The sequence below is a fragment of the Mastomys coucha genome, unplaced genomic scaffold, assembly GCF_008632895.1.
Source record: "Mastomys coucha isolate ucsf_1 unplaced genomic scaffold, UCSF_Mcou_1 pScaffold3, whole genome shotgun sequence".
In the NCBI taxonomy this organism is placed as follows: domain Eukaryota; kingdom Metazoa; phylum Chordata; class Mammalia; order Rodentia; family Muridae; genus Mastomys; species Mastomys coucha.
In genome coordinates this window covers 57,773,961-57,798,795 of record NW_022196909.1, presented here as the reverse complement: position 1 = coordinate 57,798,795, position 24,835 = coordinate 57,773,961, and the positions used below count along the sequence as shown (strand labels likewise).

General features: G+C 44.3%; 1 protein-coding gene across 3 annotated transcripts in view; it reads right to left on the bottom strand.

Moving 5' to 3' along the window:
* The window catches only part of Adgrf1 (adhesion G protein-coupled receptor F1), an 87,922-nt gene extending 73,715 nt beyond the window's left edge, over window positions 1-14,207 (bottom strand). For 2 of the 3 annotated variants that reach the window (XM_031348220.1, XM_031348224.1), the window contains exon 1: window positions 14,105-14,207. The gene's annotated coding sequence lies outside the window, so the exon portion shown is untranslated. The remainder of the gene's footprint in view (window positions 1-14,104) is intronic. The other variant, XM_031348223.1, reaches the window with a different exon arrangement.
* Window positions 14,208-24,835: the final 10,628 nt, after the last annotated feature.

Below are 24,835 nucleotides of genomic sequence, written 5' to 3'. Positions count from 1 at the left end.
AGGGGAGAGGAAGGGAAGGGAGGGGAAGAGGAGGGGAAGGAGAGAGGAAGGGGAGGGGAGGGGAAGGGAAGGGAAGGAAAGGGAAGGGAAAGGCAGTGTTTGAAAGTGGAGAGAGATTCTGATCCAGAAACATTTTTTGTTGCTGTTATTTTGTTTTGTTTAAATAAGAGCAATGAAGCCAATTAACCAAAGGAAAGGACAGAGCCTAAATAACTTAGAGGACATCCTAGAGGAGTCTAAGAAAAGAAAGGCTGCCTCTGTCAGAAGCTGGAGGAGAGATGTATGGGGGTGGCATGCTTGTCTGAAGTCCCCTGAAGCTGGAAACTAGGGAGTCTGTGGCCGTGGAAGGCCTCTGAGGAGTAAGGGAGGTGGGAGAGGGCGGATGTGGAGATGGAAGAGCCAACACCGCCATTTTCTTGGTTGGAAACCAACCTTCTAAGCCAATGAGAACATTCTGCGAGGAAGACAAAGGGCATAATTTAGGCTGTAGCCCCCTGGGGTGGTTTTACTCGGAGATAACTAACTTACTTGGAGTCCTTTCCACCTATTATTTTATCACAGTTCGGCTTTCAATTTAATTAAGTGAGCCTTTATTCTCAAGACTCAGCAGGGAATGTTCCTGGGGTGGAACATGTCATAGCCTGTGAGACACCTTCACTCATTTCCCTCTGTGGACATGGCTGCCTGCCAAGGAGCAAAGGCTCACTGTCACCCTGGCCATTTAAATGGCACAACTGTCCTCGGGATGGGGAATTACAGTAAATCTGGTTTGGCAACCCAGAAGGCTTAATAAGGGGCTCTGTGAAAAGCGTGAGGTTTCTGAACCTAGGGCAGCTGATCTGCTCTGTGCCATAGGGTGTTCTGTCCCAAGCACTCTGGCGAGGAAACCACGCTGTCCTCCTGGAGACCAGATCTTAGGGCCAAGTGAGATGCTTATCTGGGCTTGACAGCCTCAGGGCAGATGAAAAAGAGAAAGAAAAAGGTCTTGGAACAATTTGGGCCAGAAAACAATAGGATTCTGTATTTCTTGGCACAGAAATGAATGAATCTTTCTTCCAAGTGTGAAGCAGGCATTAAATCCAAGGACAATAAATGGTGAGCCCAACATTCCACCAACAGTCTCGGTCTTTCTCTGTGGGATTTCAGCTCCAACAGTCCCACTGGGCTTCAAAGAGACATGTGGGTTTCTTTTTCTCTACTTAAGTAAACAAAATTAAGAGAGAGCATGCACTTCCTACAGCTGTGGGTGCCCCAAATATCTCCTGTTCCTACCCTGACCCCAGCCTGGAGGTGCCCTCTTCTCTTTGGAACTAAAGCCACACACACAGCCACCTTGAAGTCCAACTAGAACATGAGGGGGCAACCTTCACTCTCAGAAAGGCTGGATTGTCCCCGAGACCCTAGGACTATCCCAGGAGAACTGGAGCTCAAAGCCCCTTTCAATTTCTTTTTCTTTCCCTTCTTTAAAACATAAACATACATTACTTGGGATAAGTGAATAAGCATCAACATACATTATACAGTTTTGCAAATATAAAGATGAAGTGATCAGATCTTCTTTAATGTAAAAGTGATTGCTATGATGTTCTGAACAGCTAGTCCCCCAATGTGTGTGTGTGTTTGTGTATATGTGTGTGTGTGATGTAAAAGTGATTGCTATGATGTTCTGAACAGCTAGCTTCCCAGTGTGTGTGTGTGTGTGTGTGTGTGTGTGCTGTCATTAAAGTTCAGTTTGGTTTGGTTGTATACACAGATTTTTTTACTATATAGCCCTTGCTAGTTTGACACAAACCATGCAACTTGGACTGGTCTCAAATTGAAGGCAATTAATTCTCTGTCCTCATCTTCCCAAATGCTGGAATTACAGGCATGAGCCATCAGTCTTGGCTTCTCTCTATCTGTCTATCTACCTGTCAGGCTATCTATCTATCTATCTATCTATCTATCTATCTATCTATCACCTCTCTCCATCCATCTCTCTCTCTCCCTTCCTTCTTTTCTTACATGGGCTGTGTGCTGTTTTCTTTGAGAATGTCACACTGTATTTAAATCATTTCTCCCTCCCTTCAGCTTTTCTCAATGCATTTGATTCAGTGTATATTATTTGTTTGGTTTTTGAGCTATGGTCTCACTCTATAATCCAGGCTAGCCTGGAACTCATTACTAAGTCCAGCTTAACCTCAACCCAAGCTGCTCTTCCTCCCTGAGTCTCCCAAGAGTTGGTATAATAAGCCTGAACCACCATAGACACCTCCCTAATACATTTTTTTAGATCAGTTTTTATTTACAGCCAAATATGAATTTGGTGTTCCACACAAATAAGCAAATCGGCATTCATTTAGTTGTCATCTGCTCCTGAAGCAGTTTCATGCTGAAAAGGGAGCATAGAGAAGCTAGCTGGTGCTGACCAGAGCAGAACCTAAAGTCGGAGCCCTCGCTCCCCACTTCCTGCCCTGCTGGCTGCTTGCCATCCCCATTAAAAAAAAAAGTTGTCTTTGTAGGGCCTGAAGCTCTTTGTGAAGTCACCTCCTGCCACTTCCCAGAATCACTCTGCAGCCAGGGAATTGTAAAGAGCGTTTGCTCCACATCACATGATCCTTCCTCCCACAGACATCCCTCCTTGGGTCCCATGGTTTACATATTCCCATAAGGTCAAGTCAAGGACATTTGGTCACATGCAGCATTATGGCAACAATACACACAGAGCTCAAAAATCTGAAAGATCGGCTAAATCTGTGTAGGTTTCACAAGGAACATTTTTTTTTTTTATGGACAGGGAGTTGTCTTTTTCCCAGAAAAAGAACAAAGCCCCAAAGCCTACACAAGCCCTCCAGGTAGGTGGTTTTAGATACAGCTCTGCATTTTTTAATGGTGTGTGCTATGTATATAGTTTATGCATACATGTGTGTCCTATGTTTGTGGTATATGCATACTCAAGTAGACATGCCCATGCAGGCCTGTGCAGAGGCCACGAGAGAACATCAGTGTCTTGTCCTATTGTTTTCTACCTTAATTTCTTGAGGCAGGATCTCTCCCTGAGCCTAGAGCTTGGGTGGTGGCCAGCAACCCCCGGATCTGTCTCTTTCTTCTCACAGCACTGAAGATATGGACACGTCTGAGACCACACCTTTGGATGCTTGAGATTCTAATTCAGGTCCTCTAGGCTCATACAGAAAGCATTCTTACGTAACCATTGAGCTGTCTTCCCAGACCCCAGTTCTATGGCTACTTCTACCATAAACACAGCGTGTGCTCAAGACAAACAGAGTCAAAAGAAAAAATAAAACAAAACAAACAGCAACTAAAATTAGGCCTGGACTTCAGCTACTTTGTAAATTCAGACTGACTGCCCCAATACGTGCTCTGCTTTGGGGGGGGGGGGGGGGGTGCAGATTCAGAACTAGCAACGGCAGTTAACTGGGGATGAGAGCAATGACTTATACCGCCAGTCAACCCAGTCAACCCTCACCTCACCACCGGCCTTGGGAGGAGCAGAAATAGGGAAACCTGCACGGGAACAGAATTTGAATTTTTCCTCTATTTTTAAGCTTTTACTGAGGCAACCACATAACATGAGATTTTTGCTCTTAGCATCTGTGATGCCTAGTTTTTGACAACTTAACACAAAATAGTGTCACTTGTCCTTTCCTGTTCCTCTGTAGTTTCTGCTTCAGTTCTTGCCAGCAGATTTCAGCCATGGTGTCTCTTGATGATGCACTATAAAATATAAACACTTTTCTCCCCAAATCTTCTTCTGGTCATGGTATTTATTGCAGCAAAGTAGAACATAGTTTGAATTTTTTAACATTATTCATTATTGTGTGGCTGCAAGTGCACCTGCCAGGGCAGACATGAAGAAGTCAAGGCACAATTTGGTGGAGTCACTTCTCTCCTTTAACTGTTGATTCTGGGGATTCCAACTGGTAGGCTTATGGTGGCAAGTGCTTTTAGCCCCCTGGGTCATCTTGCCATCCTGCCTGCTCCTCAGAACATATTTTAAGTGCACGATGAAGTAGTCTTATCTATAGGTACCATGTAAAACTGCAGATCTCTAGGACGTACTCACCTGTCTAACAGACTGCACCTGCTCAGAAAGCTGCCCCACGAAACCGCTTGCCAATCCTAACTCCCTTCTCGGCTTCCATGAACGTGACTGTCTGGATCTTGAACAGACAAAATCACATGGGCACAGCTTTTCCCATTTAGGGCAGCTTTACGTTCCAGCCCATCTAGGTGTTCAGATACGGTAGGATCTCTTTTCTTAAGATAGAATAATAGTCCACAGTATGCAAGTGCACATTTTTGACACCTATTTGTCTACTGATGGGCATCCGAGCTGTTATTATATCTTGGTAGCTAATATAGGTTTGGAGATATTTTTTGAAGAGGTAAGTACTAATGTGAATCCTAAAAAGCTTTGAGCAAATAGAAAAAAGAGCCACTGGAGAAAAAACCCAGCCAACCAACCAAACAAAACAAACAAAAATAAAAACAAACAAACAAACAAACACCACCAAAACAACTACCTAAAAGATGTTGCCAAGCAACCGGTAACCAGGTGATACTCAGGGCAAGGTGGAAAGACGAATCGCTGGATTGGCTCACTGTACTGGGGCTCAATGACTGGCTGCCACTGCAGCCCACAGGTAGAACACTACAGAGGCCTGCATCTGGCTCTTCCAGGTCCATAGCTTGCTTCGCCCCAGATTGTGGCGTCAGTCCCACTGAGGCTGGGTGGCATCATTTACAAAGACAGTCCACTCTTGGCATGATTGTGGTAAGGATTCAGTTCCACATGAAATATGCTTAAGATGTTGCCCGGCTGCACATATTCCTTGCTCAACAAACAAGTATTATTCAATATAGAAAAAGCTTAGATAGCTTTCTGCAGTGATGCATGCTTGTAACTCCTAGTACTCAAAAGGCTGGAGCAAGAGAGTTGCTGAAAGTTCAGGCTACATGGTGAGTTCAAAGCCAGCCTGGGCTACACAGACCCTGTCTTAATAAATAAAATAAAATAAAATAAAATAAAATAAAATAAAATAAAATAAAATATGGCTACACAGAACCTGTCTTAATAAATAAAATAAAATAAAATAGCCAGGCAGTGGTGGCACATACCTTTAATCCCAGCACTTGGGAGGCAGAGGAAGGCACATTTCTGAGTTCGAGGCCAGCCTGGTCTACAGAGTGAGTTCCAGGACAGCCAGTGCTATACAGAGGAATCACGTCTCAAAAAGAACAATAAATAAATAAATAAATAAATAAATAAATAAATAAATAGGTCGATAACAACAGCTGACTAACACTCATGAAGTACTGAGGGCTAGGAAATACATCAAAGTTCTACCTTTGTTAAATAACTTTACACATATCAAAATATGACACCTTACCTCCTGTCAGAAAAGGCATAAGAAGCCTTTTTTAATTACACTCATTCACACCTATTCTATGCCAAATGCCTAGGCACAAAGCTTCAACTAGGAGCTTTAACATGTTCAAATAAGAAAACAGGAGCCAAGGAAGAACACAGGGCTCAGAAGGAGTTAGTCAAAGATACAATCCCCATCCCCCACGCCAGCTCCTAGCTTTAACCTAATTTCATGGGGCAGTCTAGAGTGCCACCTTTCCACAGAGTTGGTTCAAGTTGATACAAGAGATCATGTTTCATGCTAAGCAGCTATTGGCTGAAGACTGTCCCTGGGGATGACACATATAGATCTGGTGATTCCAGTAAGCCCAGAGAGGTTCTCTGAAAAGAACATGAAATTGCTGAAACACAGGAGGTAAAGGACACTGGTTCAGTAAAGGGACAACAGTGCAGGGCTGTAAACCGTCCTGAACTTAGTGGTCAAGACAATAATATTTTCCTACCACTTAAGTAAGGCTTAGTTGAAACCATGTGTCTCAGTGTTACATGGTACATATCACTTAGAACCTAAAAAACTGGGGTTGGCCTATCTGTGGAGCTGAATTCAAAGGTTTCTGTCAGATGGTCCACCATTAGCTAGAAATGCTCATACAGCATGGTTTCTTCACTAGGCAACTTGGCTTCCTTGTGACTCTAGAGTTCAAGATGGTCACTCCAAGAGAACAGCAGAGAGTGCTTGGTATTTTTATGAGCTAGCTTTGGAAGTCCCAAAACACCATTCCTGCCTTACTCTGTGGGTTGAGGTGTCCCTAAAGGTACAAGGGGCAAAGGGAAGGGTTACGGACTGGATGCTTGTGGCCTTTAAATCTATGGGTTGAAGACCTTTTTCCCAATGTGATGGTATTTGGAGGTGGGCATTAAGGACATAACTAGGTTCATATAAGAGTGAAGTTCCTGTAGTGTGATTAGTGTCTACTTAAAATGGCTAGCTCTCTCTCTCTCTCTCTCTCTCTCTCTCTCTCTCTCTCTCTCTCTCTCTCTCTCTCTCTCTCATCAATTCTTATACACAGTCAGAAGACATTCTTTGCAGAGCAGGACTATGGTTCTCATAAGAATCCAAACTCACTGGTTTAGGTCTCTACAGGCTCAAGAAATATAAGAAATAAATAACAACATGTAAACTGCTCCATCTGTAGTATTTTTGTCATGCCAACTTGAAGTGAGACAAGCATTGGATTTGTCTGTTGGGGCTAGATAGCAAAATGCTAGACTGAGTAATTAGAGCAACAGAACTTTTTAAAAGCAGCCCTGGACATTATTAGTGTATATTATACCTTATAGTTTATATAACTGCAATAACTATGCTCAATGTATATCTGAGAGAAAAGGCCTTTTTAATGGACAAAAAGGGCAAGATGTTGTGAATTGGTGCTAATGCTATTTGTGTTCATTTGGCTCCCAAAATTACATGGAAACCCACCTGTGTGACTGTAAGACACTGAGGGTCCCTGCCCCCAGTTGGCTTCAGTTGGTGAGTAAAAGTTGCCAGCAGCCAATGGCTGGACAGGGAGACAGAGGTGGGACTTTAGATTTCTTGGGTAAGGGAACCCCTGGGAGGAAGAGGTTTTTAGAATTGTCATGCCAGGGAAACAGAAAGATCAGGACTAAGAGCTGGAAAAGCAAGGGCATACAGCCATGTAAGAGCCAGGGAAGAGTGGTCCCAGGGGCCCCTCCCCCAATTGGATCTGGGGTAGCAGAGATGAAATACAGATTTTATTAAGTAATAATTCAGGAGTATTGGAGGGGAGCCATTAGCAATGTGGAAGTTTGGGAGCAATTCTTGCCTGGTGGTTACCTTACCACAACTGTAACAACTCATCTGGAGGCTATGATGCTCAATATCTTCTTTGAATCATGAAGAGAGTACTGTCTGGAGCTGACATATCTCATAGTCAAAAATCTAATAATAATGAAATTATTATAATGCCATATTATGTGGACTATTGATGTTTTGAAGACTATCTATCTATATAAAGTATATCTGAACTGTTAAATCTTGGCTAATCTTTGCTATTTCTATTTGAATAATATTAAAAACACTTTATTATAATTAAGTCAGAATCTAATATAACCATGAGTTTACTATCTGGCCTTTAACTTGTGTTACTTAATCATCATAAACAATTTGTAATAGCAGCTATAGAAGGACTGGGTCAAAACCTTGTATTAAATGAGTTGCATGGGGCAATGCCTATCTAAGAGTAATAATATTAATTTCAAATTTTGTCTCATTATATAAAACATTAAATCTGTATCAATATATAAATTCTGAACCAGTGTAAGAAGCATTAACTTCAATTTTGTATCAATTATAAAGATTTCTACCAATACTAGATTATAGCTATTCAATGCTTTGTTTAAGAATAAATTTAGTAATCTATCTCAGAAAAAAAAACAGCTCTGAAGGTTGAAAGTCTGAGATCAAGGTCTCAGTGGGATTGTGTGTCCTAAGGCCACTTTCTCACTGTCTCTTACAGGGCCATGTCTCTGAGGAGACTAACATCTAGTTGAATAGACATTCCTTTTTTTATTAAAAACTCCGACCTTGTTGATAAAGACTTATTCTCATAACCCATTTTAATTGAATGGTCTTAAAGACCTTATCTTCAAATCAGGTCATAATCTGGGCCACTGAGTGTTAGGACATCACCATATGAAGGAGTGTAGGGATGTCACATTCAGCCATTGCAGTCACAAGGGAACATAGATTCTCTCAATGAGAGACAGAACTTGTAACCCTGTAGGAAGTGTTTATGGGGTAGGGTACACTGTGGGCCCACTCCTGGCAAGTACAATCCACTTTAGACATGGTTCTAGTTTTCTTTCTATTGCTATGATAAGATATCATGACCAAAAGCAACTTGGAGGAGAAAACATTTATTATATCTTACAGCTTGTAGTCCATCATTCAAGGAAGTCAGGGCAGGAACTCGAGACAGGGACCTAGAGGCAGGAACTGAGCAGAGAACATAGAGGAATGTAACTGAGCTATATGGCTCACTCAGCGTGCTTTCATATAACCCAGGACCATCTTGCCCAAGTGTTGGAACCTCCTACATCAGTCATTAACTGAGAATATCAGTTGCCTAGAGGCAACTGATGAGGCATTTTCTCAATTAAAGTTCCCTCTCCCCAGATAACTCTAACTTGTGTTAAGTTAAAAAAAAAAAAAAAAGAACAAAAACAAAAACCTAAGCTGCATGGACATCATCAACTTTGATCCATTAATAAAGACAATCTCAATTTTTTTCCAGTTTTAGTGATGAGACTGGGAGACTAATGAATACTAGCTAGAGCAGTCCCTTGGCTCATTGCTGCAACAAAATTCTCAACAATGCAATTTAAAGCAGCAAAGGTTTATTCCGGCTTATGGCTGCAGGGGTTACAGTCCATCATGGCAGGGAAGGGATATAAGAAGACAGTGAGGCACCTGGCCATATGGCATCAACAGTCTTGAAACAGAAAGGAATGAATGCTGTGCTCAGCTAGCTGTCTCCAAGACCCTAGCCCACAAGACTTTTAAACATGTACAGTAATGCTCATGACCCCTCTGAATGATGAACTAAACTGACCTCATACAGCAATGATGTTTTTTTAACCTGTTAAATTTGCAAGCATGCAAGTTTGATAGTACATCTTATTGGCCTGGTTCTATAGAAGAAGCATCCTGCTTCTGGTCTGGAAACAGAAATATGACACTAAAATTTAGCATAGTTCTCCCCTCCCCTCATTTAACCTAATCCAGATAATCCATCATAGGCACCTTCAGCCCAGCACATTGTTTTTGGAATTATTTAAATAAAAAAAAAAGGTAGTACCAACCCACACTATATCCAGCTATGCTCTGTCCTGCGTTCTCACTGCCTCTTGGCTAGCCCCAGTTGGCTATCTTCCCTTCTCAGGTTTGCCTGCCTCAGAGCCACCCGTACCTTCTCAGCTAGCCACCCACTGTGGTCGGCAGTTGTTGGACCATGAAAAGTAGTTTGTGTTGTGTGAAAAGCAGGTTGAGCCAGGCTTACTCTGAAGACCCAGTAGAGAATTCTACAAGGGATGGAAGAGTAAGCTATACTTTCCAGACAGATTCCTAACACCACAAGGCCTCCAACTCCATTATCCTGTGGCTAGACAATGCCTCAAGCTCCCAGTATTCTGGCTGGACTCCACCTCCAGTCAACTGACCACAGCCAGGTATGCCCCGCCCCCGGGAACCAGAAAGGTAGCACAGCCCACTATAAAAGGAGCTGCTTGACCCCTCCTCTCTCTCAACCTCCTACTCTTGTCTTTACTCTCATCTCTTATTCCCTCTCTCCCCTTCCTCTCTTTCCACATGGCCATGACCAACCTCTACTTCTCTCTCTCTCTCTCTCTCTCTCTCTCTCTCTCTCTCTCTCTCTCTCTCTCTTCTAAAAAAGCGCCTTAAGACATGAATTACCTCCTTTCATCTAGACTTACCGTGCTTAGAAAATGGATTAGGCCTTCCTCTACAAGAAAGTCTCCCAGCTCCAGCTGTAAGACCAGGCCAAGGACTCTCACCCCACGCATGCTCATGCCCAAACCACTGGGTGGCAGCTTCCTCTGCCTGCCCCCTTTTTCCCTTTGGCCCTGGGGCCCCCAATTCATTCTCAGCTCTCCTGCAGCGTCCAGTGGCATCTGCGATGCCCAGGAGCTAGAACCTGTTGTCCTTGGCCTCCATGAGGCCCAGGTACCCCCAAGGCTTCCCCCTTTCCACTACCACCACGGACTGGGATATGGCTCACAACACCCAGACACCCACCCGGGTGGTGTGGGGAGCATGGGCAGCCTCCAGTGTCTGCCTGCCCAGAGTACTGGAGCTCTGGTGGGACGCAAGTTACTCCACCCTTTATTAGTTCCCAGGCACCCAGCGGTAGAGCCCAACAGGTGGTCACAATTCCCCTTAATCCAGCAAATCAAAACTCTAGAAGTGTGTAATTAATCAGTCCGATTTATATATTATTAATAAGTTCTCGATTCTCAAGATGCCCAAACAATAATTACAGAGCCAACTGATAATGATATATTAGCCCACCTAGATAAGACAGATTGTCCTGTGATTATCCATTCCTTATAAGATAATCCTAGCTACCTGTGGCTATTTAAAGCCACGTGGAATCTGGATCATCCTGTTGCTCCTTCATCTTCCTTCCTTCTCCTCTGTCCCTGTCTCTGAAACTCTTTGCTCCACCTCCCTTTCCCCTGTCCAATCACAGGCTTCTTGTTGAATTAATATTTGAAGTTATTGGACAGGGAAAATTCTGCTACAGTACATCTCTATATAAAGAGAATCCACTACAAGTCAAGGCTTGACATTGTCTCCAGCATTTGTTTATGACCATTGAGCACCTTCCACATAGAAGCTCTGAAGCCACCCGTCCCTTAGGTGACAGAGTTCTGATCACTCTATTATTTTAATAACAATATGACCATCTTTATAAACATACATATTATAGAAAGCATATCCATTTAGAAAAAAAATGTCACAAAACCAATGCCCAGGTGGAATCTGCCATTGGCAAACACTACTTAATCTCCCAGTGAGATTCTGGATTGCAGCAAATTAGAAGAAGGCATTGCAGGAATAAGATTTTCCTTGTTAGGAAGTAGTTATCCTTTTTTTAAATATAAGACCGGTTTCTTCAAGTCTAGAGTGGGTTGGACAATAATGGGAATATTGTCCATTAAAGGTGAGTGGTTAATATTTCAAACTCTTGCATTACTCTTCATCTGATGAGATGTGTATACATAATATAGAAGTCAGTGTCAGCTGCCTATGTGACAAACTCCATCTCTTGATTTTTAAATAGACCTTTTTCATTCACCAAAATTGCTTTATATTAGATCTCCTGCATGCTGAGATTAGATGTATGTGCCACCCTGCTGAGTTTGTGTGGTTCTAAGATTGAACTTATGGCTTCATGCATGCTACATAAGCAGTGTCGCAATTGAGTGACAGCCCCATCCCCTTGTGCTTCATTTGTACCCAACATACTAACTCTACACATTCTTGTCATTCACTCTTTACCTTGGTCACTCTGCCTGGAGATTTTTCCATATGAATTTACAGGGGTAGATACATCTACCACACATACAAGCCATCTCCTTGCATAGAACCAGGCCACTAAGATTGTCATCAAACTTGTATGTTGGCAAACTTAACAGATTAAAAACCATCATTTTTGTATAGGTTCAGTTTAGTTCATTATTCAGAGTGGTCATGAGCATTAGTGCACATGTTCAATTGTCTGCTGAGCTGGTTGCAGTGGCGCACCAAACCTGTAATCCCAGCACTTGGGAAGTAGAATCAAGAAGTCTGAGGCCAGCCTGGCTACAAAGCCAGTTCCAAGCCAGCCTAAGCTGTCCTGAAACAAAACAAAACAAACGCATGAAGTTCCGAAGTGTTAGGAATCTAAAGCTTTGCAAAATATAGTTCACTAGGCAAGTACTGTTACTAAACTGTATTTGCCTCTTTCTGATTTAGGTACAAGGTCCAACCCAAGCACCATAGTTTAAATATGTGGTGTGTGTGTGTGTGTGTGTGTGTGTGTGTGTGTGTGTATGCATAAGTACAATGTAAAGTATAAAATATATATATGGTATATGTATATACTTATAAAGTATATATTTAGGGTCCATTTGTATTTTTGAGAACTTAGGTTTTTGTTGGGGATATGTGCCCCACTATTTTTATGAACCTCAATGTTAATCAAGCATCAAAATACTTCAGATATACTGATACTGGGATAAGGATACTCAATGGATAAAAAAAGGACTTTTCATGCAAGACTGAGGACCACATACAGAAAAGAACAAACTCACACACACACACACACACACACACACACACACACACAGGCTCCAGAGACACACACATCTTGTGCAGTGTGTTGAAAACTTGACAATGTTATGTTTACCCTTGTTAAGGACAAACCAGAGGAGTCGAGTTCAAACTAGAGAAACACAGACACACACACAAACACACAATCTCAAAGCTGGTTTAAACAAGAAACTTCTCTTGACCCATTTCTTTTAAGGAGATGGGAGTTTCAGAAACAGTACAGGAATAAGGGGTTTTTGTTGGGCACCCAATACATGCATTTGACCTACACACTCCTTAACTCCTTCATCCTGTATCTCGGTTCTCTTGCATAGCTAAGGAGCTTGAAGTTCTGATACAATGGAAACCTGGACCAGGATCACAAAGCTAGAGAAAGGTAGATCTTGGGTTCCAACCAGAGCTATCAGACCCCAAGGCCTCTGCTGACCTTACAGCTCTACATGTGTAAGAGTGGGCTGCTCTGTCCTTGAAGACCCATGATAGTTGAGTAAGAGAAGCCATAATTGTAATGAGGCTGAAGACTCGGATGTTGTTTGGAAGACCACTAGAGTTTATTTACCCCAGGCCTAAAGCATTTCATAAGTCCGGAACGGTCACACGGATGAGGAAGAAGAGCCCAGCTGGCTGTCATTGGCTGTCTGCCATGTGCAGACAGCCCCCGGTCATTTGTCAATGTTCCCCCGGGTGCCTGCTTCATGTTAAGATCCTGGCAGCATGCCTCACTCCACTGTATAATTGCACTGGCTTCAACAAGGCTGACTAAATCTTGTTGATGAGTCTACTGAGTTCATGGGCCCTGCAGGCTCAAAGGGCTCAGAAACGGAACAAGGCACACCCAGTTCAGTCCAAAAGCTGGAGACTCAACTCCTCCGGTTTGTCCTTGACAAGGGTAAACATTCCATTGTCAAGTTTTCAATATGCTGCACAAGATGTGCAGGTCTCTGGAGCTGAGAGGGATGTCAGAACTGGAGTTGCCCTCACTCGTTCCTAATTCAGTGTTTTCCCTGATGTGCACTGAGCCCTCTCAGGTCTTCTGTTTGTTAGATGGTCTGCAGAAGGTGGACAGGTAAAGGTCTTGTTTTCACACCCCGGGTCAATTTGGGCTACCATGATAAAGTTTCATAGTGAGGCAGCTTACAAACAGAAATGGATTTCCCATAGCTCTGGAGGCTAAGCTGGCCAGGATCAAGGCAGCGTCTATCCAAGATGCCTTGGTTCTCATGGATCTTTCCTCCTGTATCCCAGAGCAATAGAAAGAGAAAGGGGGTCTTTCTCAGGCCTGAGACCATTTTTACAAGAGCACTAACCACACCCATGTGGGCACCATCGTGTCTCAAGAGCTCCATCTTTTAAGCATCACTCTGAGGCAGATAAGATTTCAAAACATGAATTTCTGGGAGAAATTCATAGGACATAGGACACCTGCAGAACACAGAACACCTGCAAAACATAGAACACTTTCAGTCCAAACAGCTTAGCCTGACTTCTCTGACTTCTACACATCAATTTGGGAAGATATACCAGCTCAAAGATGCTGTGTAAAATATTTAAAAAGCAATCCACACCACACCAGCAAGGCACCGGAGGACAGGCTGGCAGGCCTGTTCTCATCTTTGCAGACTCTCTGACCTGGAGCTCTGAAATCTCTCCACCTGACTCGCTGAGTTCCTATGGAGGGTCATTGCTACACCAGCGTCATGCTTCCAAATTCCCAGCGCCTTTTGGGGTGCACTTCTCAAAAACCCATGCTTTGCCACCATACCTTTCTCTTTGGAACCCAGTTGAGTCACACCGTGAAGAAAAACACCACACAAACTTACCAGGTGACACAATCGCTGGGCGCAGCAACTAGCATCCCTAATTTGTAAGCCATTTTAAGTTAAATCCTCCAATAGCGCATACCAATGGATCCACCATCTGAAACGGGGGGTGGGGGGGTGGGGGGGGAGGGTGTGTGAGGGTGGGTGAGTGGGGGTGGAGGGAGAGTGTTCCAACAGCTCCATTTTGGCCTCCTCCTCCCATCCACCAGCCAAGCCCCTCTCCTTTCCCACCATCCCTCTGTCCAACCCGAAAGTCCCGCCTACTCGCTCAGTGATTGGTTCCTTGAAATCTTTATTCATTAGGGCAAGTGTCACCTGAAGTCACTCTTTGTCCCAGGTAGCCCCCCTCTTGGGGAAGTAGAATTAGCATCAAAATGCAAACAGCGCCAGAGCTATCCACAACACAAAGAAATATGACAGGCGTTTTTTTCCCCCAAGGCTCCGAAAGATACTGTGGCCAGGTCCTGTGGACAGCCAGGCATAGGAACCGGACCAGTAGCTGACTTTGCTGGGGTAGCTCTCTCCACTCCCAGGACTCCATCACTACAGTTTGCTTGTCTTCTTGTCCCGAGATCTCATCTCGGCCTTAGAGGTGTGCAGCTGGCTGTTTCTCAAACCCTCAGCTGTGAAAGCTATTCATCCTGTTTCTCAAAAATCCCCTCAGCGAAGCCAAGCAGTAAGGAGAGTTCCGGCCTTTCCTCCGTCAGTAAGGAGAGTTCTGGCCTTTCCTCCGTCTGCCCTGACCACAGTAACCTGCTTGGTGCAAATTACTTGCGCCCTGTTGGAAGCTGAGGCAGAAGGAGAAAGGCACAGCATACACTCTTGATAAAAAGCCCGCTGGGCTGTTGAGTTGTTTGAGAGCCCAGGTCTTGCTGTATAGCCCAGGCTAGCCTCCAACTCTGAACCCTCCTGTCTCAACCATGCCTGGCTTGTCCTCCCACATTTTGGAGCCAGGGAAAGTACTCGTGAAAGATCTATACTTAAAACAAAAAGCCAAACAAAACCCCTACAGAATGACTACAAAGCTTGCCTCCATCTAAGGCCCACTGCTAGCCATTTCGTTCCTCATCAGCTTGCCATCATCAGCCCTCACAGGATGCCCCTCATACACAGGGAGACACAGAGGCAACACATACCCAGAAACAGGCTAACCAGAAGCAGCTGTCCTTGTGCCATAGCCACAAACAAGCAGCAATAGCCTATATTTATGTAAGTATATTTTGTTCATTGGGCATTTTATATATAGCTTTTAAAAATCAAAATACTACCTGAAACTATTTTGATTTTCTGCTATTCTTAGTATATCCTTAAATGTTGTGCCTGATATTTAGACCTCTCCTCCTCCCAAAACATGAGTCTATGTGGGCATGCAGTCTTTTATCTCTATGTACCCCTTAGCCAAAGGTTAAATTGATCACTAATGTCCAAGGATGTAATCAACTGTGTATAAGTAATAGAGTATCTATAAACACCCCAAAGACAGTTCAAGAATCTTCCAGATAGTTGAACACTTGGAGGTTCCTTGTAGGTGACACCTCAGCAAAGCCTGTGGAAGCTCTCCATCCTTTCCTGTTCCCTCACACTACATACCTCTTCATCCTCAGCCATAGCAAGTAAGGACTCATTGGTAGAGCGCTTGCCTAGCAGGTACAAGTTCTGGGTCCCGTTCCAGAACCACACAAAGTGGGCATGGCAGTGCACAGCTGTAATCTTAGCATTCTAGAGGTGTGTGTGGGGGGGTACTCAAGGTCACACTCAATTACCTAAGGAATTCAAAGCCAGCCTGGGGTATCTGAGACACTGTCCCAAACAAACAAAAACAAAAGGTAAACAGGAGAATGATTGAATTCACGTTGTTACTTTGTTTTTAAATTTTCACTCCTGAATTCCAAATGAGCTCCAAATAAGAATTTCTTTGCCAAATTATAATCTCTTTTTTAAATAAAAGGTCAGGTTTTATGCGGACGGAATCAGAACGGGGCAAGGCTCTGTTACCTTGAGAACTGAGTCAGCTATGACAATTCCAGAAAGCTCTGTGACGAGGTTTCCCATGTGCTTACTTGTGGTTTGGGATTCCAGTAACATTAGCGTCCTCAAAACCTCCTTGGGCTTTGCAATCCCTTGTGTTAACAAAATTTCGTGGCTTGCCTAGAGTGGACTCCTCAAAGCACCTGCGTGCCTTCAGAACTACTGATTTTGAAATGCACTGCGCTGAATGGGAAATCTTACCCCAGGAGCGTTTGAAAGATCAGCTAGTCTGACTGAGCTGCGCTACGCAACTCCTGCCTCCTCCTAGCAGGGCACTGCAGGTGTAGAAACACCAGCTTGAGAGGGGAACTGCAAAAATGTTCTGCCCTATTCCTTCTGTACTGGCTCTGCAGTGTGATGTGTTAGAACAGCGGGACGCGTCAGAACATACCACACACTAGACCCAAACAGTTCCACGTGTAAGAGGATTAATTGAGAGGGTGAGAGGGAGCAGCATCGCGGAAAGAGAGGAGGGGGAGAGAGAGAGATGGAGGAACGTTCCATATATATATGGGTTTTGATGTAGTGGCCACAGGTAAAGGTGGGAGGTGAGCCCAATGGATTCTGGGAATATGGCGGCTGTTGCCCTGGCAAGAGGTCTGTGAGACCCACCCATGCGTCACCACGGGCTTTGTGTGCCCTGATGCTTAGCAAAATTCTTAGGCTTAATTATCTCCCAGAACTGCTTGTAAGCTGCTGTGACTGGCACTCCCCTCCTTCAGCCTTCCTGGACCTTCTCTAAGAGCCAGGGTACTACTGCCTGCCGGAAGCATGTTAATACTCTGCTTCCTAATGTATCGCTGATACTTCTGATCCAGCTACCCTGACTCTTTTTGTTTGTTAATATGTCCCTGGGCTTTTTTGTGTCTCTAAATCTGGGCTGTCCCTCGTGAATTCTATGGTTTCCCTTCTTGTTCTCATGAGGAGTAGAGGGGTTATGTCTCTAGGGCATCTTTGGGATGTTCACATCTGCTCTTGCCTATTCTTTTTCCTTGTTTAAAAATTGTGTGTGAGTGAGAGCATGGCTGTGTGTGTCCGCGTGCATGCATTCACACGTGCGCGCACGCATCACAGGTGTTTGACACATGTGTGCAGGTTCTCTGAGAGGTCAAAAGAATTCACTGAATTAACTGGAGCTGGAGTCAGAGGTAGTCGTGACCTGCTCAGCCCGGGTGCTACCCGGGCGGGAAATGAACAAAGATCCTCTGCAAGAGCAGCAAGTACCCAGAACTGTTGAGCCATCTCTCCAGCCCCAGTAATTAAAACAAACAAACAAGCAAACAAACATTATTTTATTAAGCACTCCAGAGGCTGGAGGGGGGAAGTGTCACAAGTTCAAGGCTAGGCAGGGAATAGTGAATTCCACAGTGAATTTCAGGCCAGCTGTGCTCCAGAAAGACATAAACAAACAAAGCAAAATCATTTTTTTTTTTGTCTACAGTATTTATTTTTAAAACTCCAGCTCTATGAGAGTAGGTATCTAGGGACTACTTGAGAGATGAGAGATAGAATTTTCAAAAATACCACTGGTCAGGCATCTCTAATGGAAAAACAGGTGGGCGAAGCTGAAGGTTGAAAAGAACCACATTTTTAGTTCATTCAATACTTTTATCATGCTCTCTACATTCTAGGCACTTAGACACATACTGCAAGCACAAAAATTGAGTCTGTCAGCCCAGACGTTGAGGAGTGCAGTTCTTTCCCATGACCTAGTGGAGAAGTCTTCCCTGCCTTCTGGCCTGCTCTCTGTCACCATTCACCTGGACAAGAAGACAATAAACTCATTTGCACAATCCTGAAAGTGGATAGAGCAATAGTCTGCCCTGGGGTTACCAAGGTGAGCCATGTGCCTGGATTTTCACACGTACATGTTTCGATCTGAATTCAGGGCCCTGTGCTTGCTCAGCCAGCTCTTCACCAGCTGAGCCAACTCCTCAGACCCTTCTTCACACATTTTTGCACCTGCCTTCTGATAGGAGTGGCTACTGGTCTCTGAAGGCACGCTAGCACGTTCAGGGCAGCGTGGGTATCTGACACTCACGAATGCCCAAAATAACATCAAATGGAGCCTCACATCTAAGCTGCGGTTTGTATTGTCCGGGTCCCTTTGATAGTCGCATTTTCATTGGATCTGCCCAACACTCTAGGGTCTTCCTCTGTTCTCCTTCCTGCTTCTGCAAATGAAATACTCATTAAATCTGTTATGTTGTTTTTATTTTAACGAGAACATTATGTCTATTTTAGGAAGACAATTCTGATGGTCAGAAGAATCACAAGATCCTTAATAGATTTTTCAGTCCCCAGCATCAGAGATTATTTCCTATTTTCCTTGGATTCTAATAACTGAGCTGTGTGTTTATAGCATAACAACGGGCTGGAGAGATGGCTTGGAGGCTAAGAGATCTTGATGTTTGTTCTTCCAGAGGACCTGAGTTTGGTTCCTAGCTTCTAATTCAGGAGGACCACAACCACCTGTACCTCTAGTTCCTGAGACTCGTATACCACTTTCTGGTCTTTGTAGGCACCTGCACTCACATAGACACATACATAAACGTAATTTTAAAATAAAAATCATAACCATAATCAGCACTTAATAAAAGTACTCATAAAGCCAGGGTTTGTTGGGTTTGAATGTAACATCTCATTTTGTAAATTGTGTAAACAAAGCATTTTGCTCAGCGGAAGTTCCAGCCCTGCCACTCACTGGGACAGAGATGTTCCCCGGCTTCTTCATCTCCATCACATTCCAGTGAGCTCTGTCTACTAGAACATTGACCCACAGGGTGGTCACTTAGTAGTATTAGTGGCAGTGTCAAATTTGAAAACACTAGTTCTATCTGACCCCTTTAGTGGCCACATTAACAAAATTCACACTCATCAGTGATGTGTTGGAGCGGCGGTGGTCGCATCTGCAAGTATCACACCAGGCCTAGACAGTTCCACGTGTAAGAGGTTTAATTGAGAGGGAGTAGAGGGTAGCGGCGCAGAGAGGAGAAAGAGAGAGAGCGAAGATGGAGGAATTGTCCCATATATATGGGTTGTGACGTAGTAGTCGCGCAGGTAAGGGTAAGAGGTGACCCCAACGGATTCTGGGAATATGGTGGCTGTTGCCCTGGCAACAGGTCTGTGGACCCGCCCATGTGTCGCCACAGGCTCTGAATGCTAACAAGCAGCATCATGAAGGATGATTGCTATGGTGCCTGACTTACAGATGAAAACAGAAGAGACGATTTGGACCAGTTAACAACCTCACTTAAGGTTTGACAGTCCACAGACAGCAGATCTGGGATTTGAACTTATGGGGCATTTGTTCTTCCCATTGATTCTATGAGAATCTTTTTGGTTTTTTTATTAATTTATTTATTTATTCGCTTTACATTCCAAAATTGGCCTCCCTCCTCCCAGTCTCCTCCTCACACATCTCCTCTCCTCTTACCCTCCTCTCCTTCTCCTCTGAGAAAGGGGAGTCCACTGCTGGGTATCACCTCACCCTGGCACATCAAGTCACTGCAGGACTAGGCACATCCTCTCCCACTGTGGCCAGACAAGGTGATCCAGTTGAGGGAACAGGATTGACATGCAGGCAACAGATTCAGGGACAGCTCCTGCTCCAGTTGTTAGGGGACGTGCACCAGCCCGCACATCTGCTACATATATGTGGAGGTTGGGGGAGCTAGATCCAGCCTATATTCACTCTTTGGTTAGTGGCTCAGTCTCTGGGAGCCCCCACGGGTCCTGGTTAGTTGATTCTGTTGTTGGTCTTGCTCCACAGAAAACTTTTTTCTATGTTCCCCAGTAACAAAATAACACAGGAGCATAAATACTGATGGAGGCAATTCTGTTTAATCACAGATCTGATATACTCAGGAAACAAAAGGCTTGAGTTTATGCTCTACCTGACGTGGTTCATAAGCAGTTTAGCAGGTGGCTCCATTTGGTCTATTCTCTGGTACCATAGACAGGTCTTGGTAGGCTAGTTCCTAGGGTGGAATAGTAAACACACCTATGGGCACCAAGCACACACAGGCTCCCACACTGTCCTCAGGGGGAGCATGACAGGGAGGTATTTGCATGATAACATGTGTTTCTTCTCAGTCAGACCAGGGCCCTTCTCCCAAGCTACTTCTGGACTAATCTGTTGTCTTGTAAGGGTCAACTTCCTGATGATATATTTGGGTTGTTCTTGGCTTGAGAAGCAAATGATTCTCAGGGAGTTGTTATTCCTGCCTGCTTCCCAAACTGGAGTTTCTGAGTACTTAACCGGGTTCACTGAATCCTGAGCCGCTTTACTTTCAGTTCTAGGGAGCAATGCAGACAGGAAGCAGCTGAAATCCTTGATGCCCTTCCGTGAACTTTCTCCCTGTACTGATTTGGGTGTTTCAATCAGAGCTTTAAATATCACTCCTTCCCTGGTAGAAGCGCAGATAAACACAGCTACACCGTCTTGGTAGTCATGTGTAACTTTAGCCAAGCTATTGCTCCTGTGGTCACACTGGCAACGGAGGTGGAATGGACAAGGGTGGTCAGGTGACACCATACTGAGACACACACGGGGCACGTCTGCACACGTTAACTAAGAGTCTGGGCAGCAGTGCATGAGGATGAAATGGCAGTCACTAACCTCAGCATTAACTCACCCTGGAGCATGACATTCAGCTTGGCAATGACAGCAAAAACCCAAGCTGAGTAAGGAAATATCGGAAGGCTTGAGGCCTCCCCTGACTTCCTTCACCATCTTCCTGTGCAACCCTGAAGCCTCATCTTCCTAACGTCTAGGCATCTGGCTCCTCTTTTCCTTTGCTAGTACTGAGACTTGAGCCCAGAGCCTCAGGCCTGCTAGCCAAGGGCTTCACCACCAAGACCTATCCTTAGCCCTGTCTTTACTTTTGATTCTGAGATAGCATTTTGCTAAGCACCACGAGCTGGGTTTGAACTCCCTCTGCAGCATCAGCTGGAATTGAACGTGTGACCCTCCTGTCTCAGACTCCAGAATAGCATAGTGTCTGGTGCAGATAACAGAGAAGCAGGATAGCATGGGAAAGGTGTGTCAGATCTAGACTCAAAAGACTGGGGAAGTGATTTAACACCCTACAACTGACTTGGTGTAGAACTTTATTAAAAAAAAAATTATTTACCAAGTAAACATAATGCCATTTATTGTCTAGGTTTGAGGGGTTAACAAACAGCAAAGTAGGCAAAATGCATGTTCTCATAAACTTCACTATTGATTCATTTGGCTATTTTTTGTTTTGTTTTGTTGAGACAGAACCTTCCTCTGTAGCCCATGTTGGCCTGGTCCTCACTGTGCAGCCATGGCTGGCCCCAAGAAACCCCTTTCTCTCAGCCTCCTGGATCTAAGATTATGGATGTGAACCTTCAGGCCTACCAAAGCTTATTTTTCAGGTGGGTCAATTGTCCATAGCCAAACATGCCAGTACATGGAAATAGAGACAATGCCAAGGAGTAGATGTGAAAACCTGATTGTAAAATGGGAAAAGAGCATATCATGATGCTTCAGCAGAGTGCAGAGGCAGATAATGTTAACTGCATAGAGTTCTTTCAGGAAAGTTCAAAGGTAATAGTAATACATTTTAACCTAGTACCCACTAAAGAAATAGAACACCACATTCCTGTATATATATTTGGTTCCAAATAACAAGAAAAAAAAAAGAAAGAAAGGGAGAGAAAGAATAAGGAGAGAAGAGAGAGGAGAAAGAGGAGAAGGAAGAGGAGGAGGAGGAGGAGGAAGAAGAAGAGGAGGAGGAAGAGGAAGAGGAGGAAGAAGAAGAGGAGGAGGAGGAAGAGGAAGAGGAGGAGAAGGAGGAAGAGGAGGAGGAAGAGGAGGAGGAGGAAGAGGAGAAGAAGGAGAAGGAGAAGGAGAAGGAGAAGGAGAAGGAGAAGGAGAAGAAGAAGAAGAAGAAGAAGAAGAAGAAGAAGAAGAAGAAGAAGAAGAAGAAGAAGAAAGCTCTTTCTACAAGATAATCTTGGATGTCCTGGGTCATGTCTTCAACTGCTTGCTAAGGCTTTATATACCAGTCTACCATTTATTTTCTCTGCTGTTGTTCAGTGCTGCTCCCTCTGTGTTTCTGTCTATGATTTCATTTCTGCAGGGATATAACTTGACTTTGTTAGCCAGCGTGTAGTGAATGTAAACACTCCATAGGAGCAGTGGTAGCTGATGATCGAATCTGTGGATCACCTTTGTTCCACAGCATTTGGGGTTCAGTACAGGGAGAGGGGCCTGGGATACAAGCAGATTTGTTTTGAACAAGCCTGTCCACCAAGTGGTAGGGTTTTCCTGTCCAGGAAGCAAGCATGCAGTAGTCAGGCCAGTGGAATCCCTGTACCCAGAATGACAAAGACAGGCACTGTGTAACCACATCCTGCCCCAGAAAACACCTGCCTGTAGCAATGCTCTGACCAAGCTCTGGTCTGACTCTCAGATGAAAGCCAGCTGTCTGAGGGCCCAGCATCTCTCCTGAGAAGCAGAGATGGTTTTATAATTGCAATTTGCTGGACTTGTTGCTAAGGACTTTCTATCGGAGCAAAGTTTACTGAAGGCTATAAAATGTTTGACCTAAAGGGTATAGGTCACTGCCTGCTGGGGTAAAGGGCATGATGGGGAATTAGATGATTAAAAACAAATTGTTTTAAATATTTTTTTGGCCTGAGAGTCAATAGCCTATCTCAGTACAATTGAATGTTCTGCTGTTCCATATATTTTCTTCCTAAAACCTCTTTTTCATATTTTTTTTTGCTAGTGTGTGTGAGTGCAAGTGCACATGGATGTATATGGAGATCAGAGGATATCAGGAATCTGTTCTTTTCTCCAGGCTTGTTTTGGGGATGTCTCTTGTTTTTTCACAGTTCTGGGGACTGAATTCAAGTAATCAAACTCATATGGCAAACATTCTCAATCACTAGACCATCTCAGTGCCCCTGACCCCAAACCTCTTATAGAATGTTTATAGAATCCCATAATAACCAGGTGGCAAGATGATCCCTGGTGATCCTCATTTCCTTCCTGTGTCCATACCTCATGTGGCCTCCTCATGCTGAATCAGGACTGATATGGGTGTCCACAGAACACAGTACACATGATAGAGCCTGGTTCCTGATCTCAGGTCAGAAAAGTAGCATGCAGCTGCTGACTGAGCCCCTTAGATAGTTCACCCTCAGGGGCATAGGCTACCAGGCCACAGGGACCCTAGGCAGCTCCATAAATAGTCTCACTGTGACATGGCTACTATCACTAAGCATGTCATGAAGCGTCCTGGAAGCCATTACTCTGTCAAGCCTTTCAATGACCATGATATGATAACAATCTTATAGGACTAAGCTTGTACCCAGAGAGGTCTCCCCTGAATTTCTGGCCCACGGTCATTGTGAGAGATGATGGTGAAATAATACACTAAATAAATCTGGTAGCTATTTGAGATCCAGTAAGACAGAAGTAAATACAAACTCTCTTCTGAGGTTTCATGATCTAGTAGAAGAGACAAAAGTCTCCTGAAAATGAGAAGTTTGAATTCTTGAGGTGGAGTTCATGCAATGAATGTTAGATCATATTGCTTAAGGCCATGGTAAACATTTTCGGAGAATTCTTTCCCCCAATTAGCATTGGCCCTTTGGCGTCCAGTTTTGTTTTTATGAAATTCAAGAGCGCTCTAATGTAAAAGCCTTACATCACTGCCTTTAAGTATGGCCTCACCGATGCCCTGGACATGATGTTGCCCTTACAGCTGATGTGCTGGATTTAAATACGAGCCACTAGTTGAAGGCTGGTAAAGAGCGCTCTGTTGTCTCCACAGCATTACTAACTTGCAGTGCCCAGGACCCTAGAGAATTCATGCACCTCCAGAAGAAGTCAGCAAATATACACCCACGGAGTCAGCTGACCAAACAAGCTTGGAAATAGTATGGGTGGAGAGAATCCAGGTGGTCTGCCCACTGCTGGCTGCTTCAGTTTCCAGGTCAAGATCTCAGCTGCAGAAGAGGGCAGGGAACTAATCATACACACACACACACACACATACACACACATATATGTTCATAGAAATACACAATCCACTCTCCGAACGGGTGTTTGAGAGATGCTGAGGTGTAGCAAAGTCCTCTTAGACCAAGTTGTGCATCTGAGCTTTGGAATTCTCTTCTAGGGGGATGAGAAGGAGGCAAGGAGGCTGGCATCCTCTCTCGGATCCTCCATATTAACCACAGGCAGATTTCTCAGGCTTCCTCTGTCACAGCTGGGCAAGCATTTCATCTCCTCCCTGCTGGCTCTTCCCCAAAGCTGCCCTTTCTATGACAGTCCGGGTAACACATTTATAATTTACCAGTAAGTTCAAGCAAAGGCTTGAGAGTAAGCAGGCGACAGAATTCCTCTTCTTAAGGAAATCAGTGAGGTAAGTTTGACTCCTGTATGGAGTGAGTGATTTACAAATGCTGGGCTGCTTTCTCTCCAACCCCTGTGGGGATGCTTGGCAGGAGTTGTATAGCCATTCTGTCATATGTCTGTCATATGGCCTCCTCCTCCTCTCCCACCTCTTTCTCCTCCTCCTCACCAATGTCATCATGGTCGTCGTCATTATCATCATCATCATCATCATCACCACCACCACCACCACCACCATCACCACCACCACCACCACCATCATCATCCTTCAGGACAGGGTTTCATTTTGCAGCCCTGCCTGGACTGAA